This window comes from Mesoplodon densirostris, chromosome 7 (assembly GCF_025265405.1).
Source record: "Mesoplodon densirostris isolate mMesDen1 chromosome 7, mMesDen1 primary haplotype, whole genome shotgun sequence".
In the NCBI taxonomy this organism is placed as follows: Eukaryota; Metazoa; Chordata; class Mammalia; order Artiodactyla; family Ziphiidae; genus Mesoplodon; species Mesoplodon densirostris.
Window position 1 is genome coordinate 29975192 of NC_082667.1, and position 7669 is coordinate 29982860.

At 39.2% G+C, this 7669-nt stretch overlaps 1 pseudogene; it reads left to right on the forward strand.

Annotated features, from left to right (window-relative positions):
- The first annotated feature begins 3619 nt into the window (after positions 1-3619).
- LOC132493708 (homeobox protein NANOG-like) lies at positions 3620-4726 on the forward strand (annotated as a pseudogene).
- The last annotated feature ends 2943 nt before the right edge of the window (positions 4727-7669 follow it).

A 7669-nucleotide genomic window follows, 5' to 3' on the forward strand; every position in this document is an offset into this window, starting at 1 on the left:
TTATCCTTCCTTAGTCTTCTGTGTCTTCTAAAATTACCACAATGCATGTGTTAAATTATTCCCTTTGGTAATTAGAAAATATAAATACCATTTATTAAAAAGTAAAGCCATTCCACATCTTACCTCTTATTTTCACCAAATGAGTAAGCAATTTACCTTGGACTATGTGACTTCAGCATTGGAAGCTTCTGTGAGCTTTCAGCTGTGTCTACATTTTCTATGATTATTGCCCAGAGCACTAGCAACTGAAGGTAAAGGTAAATAAATTGCTCACATTCCTTTAGCTAAGCCTTTCTCTAGATTTAGGAAATAAATCGAACAACAAGTCTGGCTGTTTTGGTCCCTTTGAAGGTGACTAAAGACCCTCACAGCCAAATTACTCACAGAATCCTCTGCTCTGATACATGTGATCAGTGAAAGGGATGAAGCCACTTTCTGCTGTCTGTTCATTCCAAATGAAACAGAGCATATATTTTGAGACCTTTATGTTGAAAGGTTTTGTTTAACTGGAGCTTTTCAGAATAAGTATTGTGGTTCTTTTTAATGGGGAATCTGGAGGAAATAAAATGTAATCACCATTATGGCAAACTCTGTGCTAGTTATTTTATGAAATTAAGAAAAACAAACTTTGCTATAATCTTTTTATAGGGGTACCATTTTCTTGATTGTATAAGTAGGAAAATGTAACCAAAGTTTATCTGAGTAATACAAGTGTCCATCCAGGAAATGACAAATGTAAAATTTACAAATAATTGTTTTTTAGTTTTTAAATTTAAACTTCCACAATCTTTTTACACTGGTTGAAAGACTAGGAAAGTGATTGACACGGTTATAATTGTCTCCTTATTTTTCCCTAAATGGGTGAAAAGTCTATCTTGTTGAGTGACAAAAGAAAATAGCCCTGCATCTCCTCTTTTTTTTCCCCCTCTGCATTGCATTTTCCATTAGACAAGAAGACCAGTTTCTCTTGTAATTTATCTGGAACTACTGTTTTGTATAAACTCAGTTACCTAGGGCAGAAGAATTTAAAAAGGAACTCCTTTTCAGAACATAGAACAAAAGATCACCTTTATTTAAAAACTGGTTTCAGGGCTTCCCTGGTGGCGCAGTGGTTGAGAGTCTGCCTGCCGCTGCAGGGAACACAGGTTCGTGCCCCAGTCCAGGAAGATCCCACATGCCGCGGAGCAGCTAGGCCCGTGAGCCATGGCCGTTGAGCCTGCGCGTCCAGAGCCTGTGCTCCACAACAGGAGAGGCCACAACAGTGAGAGGCCCACATACCGAAAAAAAAAAACAAAAAAACAAAACTGGTTTCAGAAGATCCAGAAAATTGGTTAAATGAGATTCTTAACCTTTTATAGAAAATAAAGATAATAAGAAACTTCCCTTAGAGGATAATAGTCAATTTTTTGTCTTTAGATTAACTAAAGGAATCACAGCATATGGGAAGAGTATATACATCAAAGTCAGAACTTGACTCAAGTTGAGAGTCTATTATTTACTGGTCATGCAATCTGTGTATTTTACAAAACTCTTAATCTTTAGTTCCAACATCTGTAAGATAGAAATAATAATTTCTACTTAAAAGATATATAACAAGATGCATGTGAAGGCATCTTCCTGAAATGTTAGATGCTGGATAAATGTGCTGTCCCATGATAATCAGAAAATGATAAACCCTTCCCTCCTATAAAAATGATGGTTACAGAAAAGACTTTGTGTTAGAGACTAAATTAAGTTTTTTTTTAGCATCTTTATTGGAGTATAATTGCTTTACAATGGTATATTACTTTCTGTTTTATAACAAAGTGAATCAGCTATACACATACATATATCCCCATTTAAGCTGCCAGAGAAGTGGTTTGTATCTGTAACAGCCAGATGATTCATTTTATTTTGAATGGATAGGCTACATTATGTGATGGTAATGAACAACCCGCTTCCTCTCAAATTTCAGTGGCTTTTAACAACAGAGGTTTATGTATTGTACATGTTTTGTGTCTCTCATGACTCGACTAGGGCAAGTGTTCTAGATCTCCTTGCAGGCTGTGGAAGCAGCCACCATTTTAAATGTTGCTCATGGCAGTGGTAATGGAAAAGAGACAGTACGGGAAATTGTCACTAGTTTTTAAAATATTCCAATTCTAACGGCACCTGTCTCTTTTGCTTACATTTCCTTGGTGAAAGCAAGTCTTGCTGCCACACTCACCCTCAATGGGGCATGGAAGTTCAAGTCTACATATAATGAATAGGTTTATTACTTTATTTTAAAAGGAATTCATATATTATATGTCAAAATCACAGCAGTTTTAATTCATAATAGTAAAATATCAATCAATATAATACATATTTTTTTAAGAAGCCCTTTGGGTGCTAAATGTAAAGGGTTTCTGAGACCTAAAAGTTTGAGGACAACAGGCTGAAACTATTCCCTCTCACTGAAATGTCCTTTCTTCTTTCTCTTGTTACTGCAATTCTGTATATTCTTTCAGGATGGAATCAAATATTACTTCTATGAAAACTTTCTTAGATTACACTCCAACACCAGGAAAACTTGTTCCTACCATACCATCTATTGCCTTTATCATTCATTTCTAGCATACAGGTGTAGTGATTTCAGAATTGTTAACCTATATCCCCAGGGGAAACAACTTTCTCGACTAAAGTGTGGAGTGTATGTACTGTTGCTTTGGCGTTTAGAATTTCAGACTCCACTTATTTTCAGGGTTAGGTCAGCACCTTTTACCCGCACTCCTGTCAGTGAGGTTGTTTCATACATTTGTAACCCAATTCGATTCTGCATTCTATTCTTGGAACCCTCAGCCTTCTAAATAATATTTTTTAAGTTGTATACATTAAAGTTCACTCTTTGTGCTGTAAAGTTTCATGGACTTTGACAAATGTGTAGCATGTACCCACTGTCACAGTATCATATGGAATAGTTTCACGACACTAAAAAAATCTCTTGTGCCTCCACTCTGTAACACCTCCCCACCACACACACATACACACCCACCAGACACACACATACACGAACCGCAAACTCCTGGCAACTACTAATCTGTTTATTATCTCTATATTTTTGCTTTTTCCAGAATGTCATATAAATGAATCAGTATATAGCCTTTTCAGGCTGGCTGACTCCCATTAGCAATAGGCATTTATGATTCACCGATGTCTTACATGGCTTGATAGCTCATTTCTTTTTATTGATGAATAATATTCCATTGGGTGACTGGGCTACAGTTTGTTTATTCATTTACCTATTCAAGAAGATCTTGGGTGCCTCCATTTTCTGGCAATTATTAATAAAGCAACTATAAACATTTCCAAGCAGGCTTTCATGTAGACACACATTTTAAAATTAGTTGGGTAAATATCAACAAGCACAATTACTGGAATGGTATGGTAAGGGTATGCTTAGTTTGGGTCATTTTCCTACATTGGGCTGGTAGGCTTCTGTTATCACACAGGTGACTTCTCTTCATCCCATATTTTTAATACTTTTACACCTGGAGATCTTCACCTTTCTCTAAGCTCTTCTACCTAGATTCTTAAGCCTGGACTCTTCCTACCATCTATCTAGCCCTTTGGTTTTCTCCCTCTCCTTCAATTCAACAACATGAGTGTGGACCCAGCTTGTCCCCAAAGCCTGCATGGCCCTGAAGCACCCAATTATAGGGAATCTTCACCAATGCCTGAGATTTATGGGCCTGAAGAAAATTATGTGTCCTTGCAAATGTCATCTGCTGAGACCCACAACATGGAGACTGGACAGTCTGATTCTTCCACAAGCCCCAGAGTAAAACTACTGGCCATGGCTGCAGACAAGAGCACAGAGAAGAAGGAAGAGAAGGTCCTGGTCAAGAAACAGAAGACCAGGGCTTCCCTGGTGGCGCAGTGGTTGAGAGTCCACCTGCCGATGCAGGGGACACGGGTTCGTGCCCCGATCCCGGAAGATCCCACATGCCGCAGAGCGGCTGGGCCCGCGAGCCATGGCCGCGGAGCCTGTGTGTCCGGAGCCTGTGCTCCGCAACGGGAGAGGCCACAGCAGTGAGAGGCCCGCATACAGCAAAAAAAAAAAAAAAAAAGAAACAGAAGACCAGAACTGTGTTCTCTCAGACCCAGCTGTGTGTGCTCAATGATACATTTCAGAGGCAGAAATACCTCAGCCTCCAGCAAATGCAAGAACTTTCCAACATCCTGAACCTTAGCTATAAACAGGTTAAGACCTGGTTCCAGAACCAGAGAATGAAACATAAGAGGTGGCAGAAAAATAACTGGCCAAGGAATAGCAACATTGTGTGACTCAGGGCCCAGCAACTACAGAATACTCAGGCTTCTATTCCTACCACCAAGGATGCCCGGTGAACTCTTGTGGAAACCTGCCATGTGGGATAACCAGACCTGGAATAACCCAACTTGGAGCAACCAGAGCTGGAACAGTCAATCCTGGGGCAACCACCCTTGGAACAGTCAGACCTGGTGCCCCCAAGCCTGGAATAACTAGACTTGGAACAGTCAATTCAACAACTATGTTGAGGAATTCCTGCAGCCCCAGATCCTGTTCCAGCAAAACTCTCCTGTCAGTGATTTGGAGGCCACCTTGGAAACTGCTGGGGAAAGCTATAAGATAATACAGCAAACTGCTAAGTATTTCAATTCCCAACAGCAAATCATGGATTTATTCTCAAATTACTCTCTGAACATACAGCCTGAAGATTTGTAATGATGGCTGTATTATTCAATCTCAATTTGAGCCATGACTGTATTACTTCCCTAGAATTTTTCTTTTACAATTACGTATCTCTCTGCCTTGATAAGCTGCTTTTCATTGTGCCTTTTGTGTCAATTTGGGGGTGTATGATTGGTGTCTAATCAAAGAGGTTTCAGAAACATTGGCTTCTACAGACAACATGATAAAAGATGACTGGCGGCTATAGATAACTAGGTTATAATACTATTTTTTGGATATCTTTAGGATCTAGAACCTAACCTCAAGAATAGGGAGGAAAAGTACCAAGATGTGTGATGAAGGATTGTTCATATTTTCTGGGATGGGGAGGCTTTACTTGTTTAGAACCTCAGTTGTTAAGGTGAAGGGTTAAGCTACAATGTGCTTCACTGATTTCCTCTACCCCTTTTTGCTATTTTACTAAAACCCCTAATTTTTTCACCACCCTAGTATTTGTAGAAAGATGTTTTGGTTTGTCCACATCATAATACTACCAGTTGCCTGGTTCATTTATAAGTACCAATAAAAAAAATTACCCATTTAAAAAAAAAAGAGTATGCTTAATTTTGTAAGAAACTGCCCAGCTATCTTCCAAACTGGCTATACCATTTGCACTCCGAACTGCGATGCATTCCTGCTGCTTACCAGCAATCCTTACCAGCAATTAATATTGTTAGGTTTTCTCTATTTTATTCTTTCTGGTAGTTGTGTAGTGATATCTCCATAAATTTTTTAAACATCTTTATTGGAGTATAATTGCTTTACAATGTTGTGTTAGTTTCTGCTGTATAACAAAGTAAATCAGCTATATGTATACATATATCCCCATATCCCCTCCCTCTTGCACTTCCCTCCCACCCTCCCTATCCCACCCCTCTAGGTGGTCACAAAGCAGTGAGCTGGGCTTCCCTGGTGGCGCAGTGGTTGAGAGTCTGCCTGCCGATGCAGGTGACGCGGGTTCGTGCCCCGGTCTGGGAAGATCCCACATGCCGCGGAGCAGCTGGGCCCGTGAGCCATGGCCATTGAGCCTGCGCGTCTGGAGCCTGTGCTCCGCAACGGGAGAGGCCACAACAGTGAGAGGCCCACGTAACGCAAAAAGAAAAAAGAAAAACAACAACAAAAAAAAAACAAAGCACTGAGCTGATCTCCCTGTGCAATGCAGCTGCTTTCCACTAGCTACCTATTTTACATTTGGTAGTATATATATTTCAATGCTACTTTCTCACTTCGTCCCAGATTATCCTTCTCCCACCCCGCGTTCTCAAGTCCATTCTCTATGTCTGCATCTTTTTTTTTTTTTTTTTGCGGTATGCGGGCCTCTCACTGCCGTGGCCTCTCCCGTTGTGGAGCACAGGTCCCGGACGTGCAGGCCCAGCGGCCATGGCTCACGGGCCCAGCTACTCCACAGCATGTGGGATCCTCCCAGACCGGGGCACGAACCCGTGTCCCCTGCATCGGCGGCAGACTCTCAACCACTGCACCACCAGGGAAGCCCTCTACGTCTGCATCTTTATTCCTGTCCTGGCCCTAGAGTTCATCAGATCCTTTTTTTTTTTTTTTTTTTTTTAGATTCCATATATATGTGTTAGTGTACGGTATTTGTTTTTCTCTTTCTGATTTATTTCACTCTGTAAGACAGACTCTAGGTCCATTCGCCTCACTACAAATAACTCAATTTTGTTTCTTTCTTTTTTTTAAACATCTTTATTGGAGTATAATTGCTTTACAATGGTGTGTTAGTTTCTGCTTTATAACAAAGTGAACTTCATTTCTTTTTATGGCTAATATTCCATTGTATATATGTGCCACATCTTCTTTATCCATTCATCTGTTGATGGACACTTAGTCCACAGCTTTTTAATGTTGTTTGTTTTGTGTTTATGTGAGAGCCATAATTTTAACTTTCTGGAAAGTACTGACAATTTTACTTCTAGTTTCTCTTTGGTATATAAACCCAACTTTTATGAATGTTATAGGAAACAGTCAGAATATGCAATTATATGATCTTCTGAAAAGAATATGGGTATGTATCTGTTTGTGTGTGTTGATATAAAGCTGTTATTTATCATATTTAGTCAATTCAAATAGTAGATATATGGATTTAATTAAAAATAAGCAAGTTAATTTGATTTTCTCTGACATCCACCAATTAGAAGAGGAGACAATAGAGATTAATTCACTAAACCACTAATATTGATTTATTTTCCTCCAAAGCCTTAGGAAAGCACATGCTGTATGAAATTATTGAGGTTATTGTGCAAAGCTGCTGCTGAATCTGAGATACTTGACAGCCACAGAATAAGGAGAAAACTCAGTATGCTATGTGCTTTGTGCTGAGATAAGTTCAGTTATTTTCAGATCCCTTTCATTTCAGTTGCTATTTAGGATTTATATAATTTGATTACACACTGTTGAGGGCTTATAAATTAACCTGAAATTCATAGACTTTATGGTGAAAAACTTCAAGACAGTATAGGCTTACAAGAAACAGTTTTCAGGCTGATAATTATAGAATTAGGATCAGTAGGGTTTTAAACTGAGAGTGATTGGAGTACAAATGTTATAGGGGGGAAAAGGGATAAGCCAATATGAGATTTGGGGGAAGCTCTTACTCCTTTGATTAATATTTCACCATTCTCATATGAGCTTCAGCACCAAGATAGCAATAAAATAATTCTATATTCTTTTCACCAAAAGAGTCTGGAATTTATTTAAAGAAGTAAGCACAGCTTACTGGCTGCATTTGTTATTTAAAAAAAATCTTTTTTTAATTAGACTAATTCTTTACGAATTGGCCCAACATGATGCTAGAAAAGAGGTGACAGGATGATTTTACTAGAGAGCCACTCAGTATGGGGCCAATTGGACCAATATGTCCCATTATTACCAGCAAAGGGTAGCTCCATTTTTCTCACTACCAAATCAGACCCCTCAATG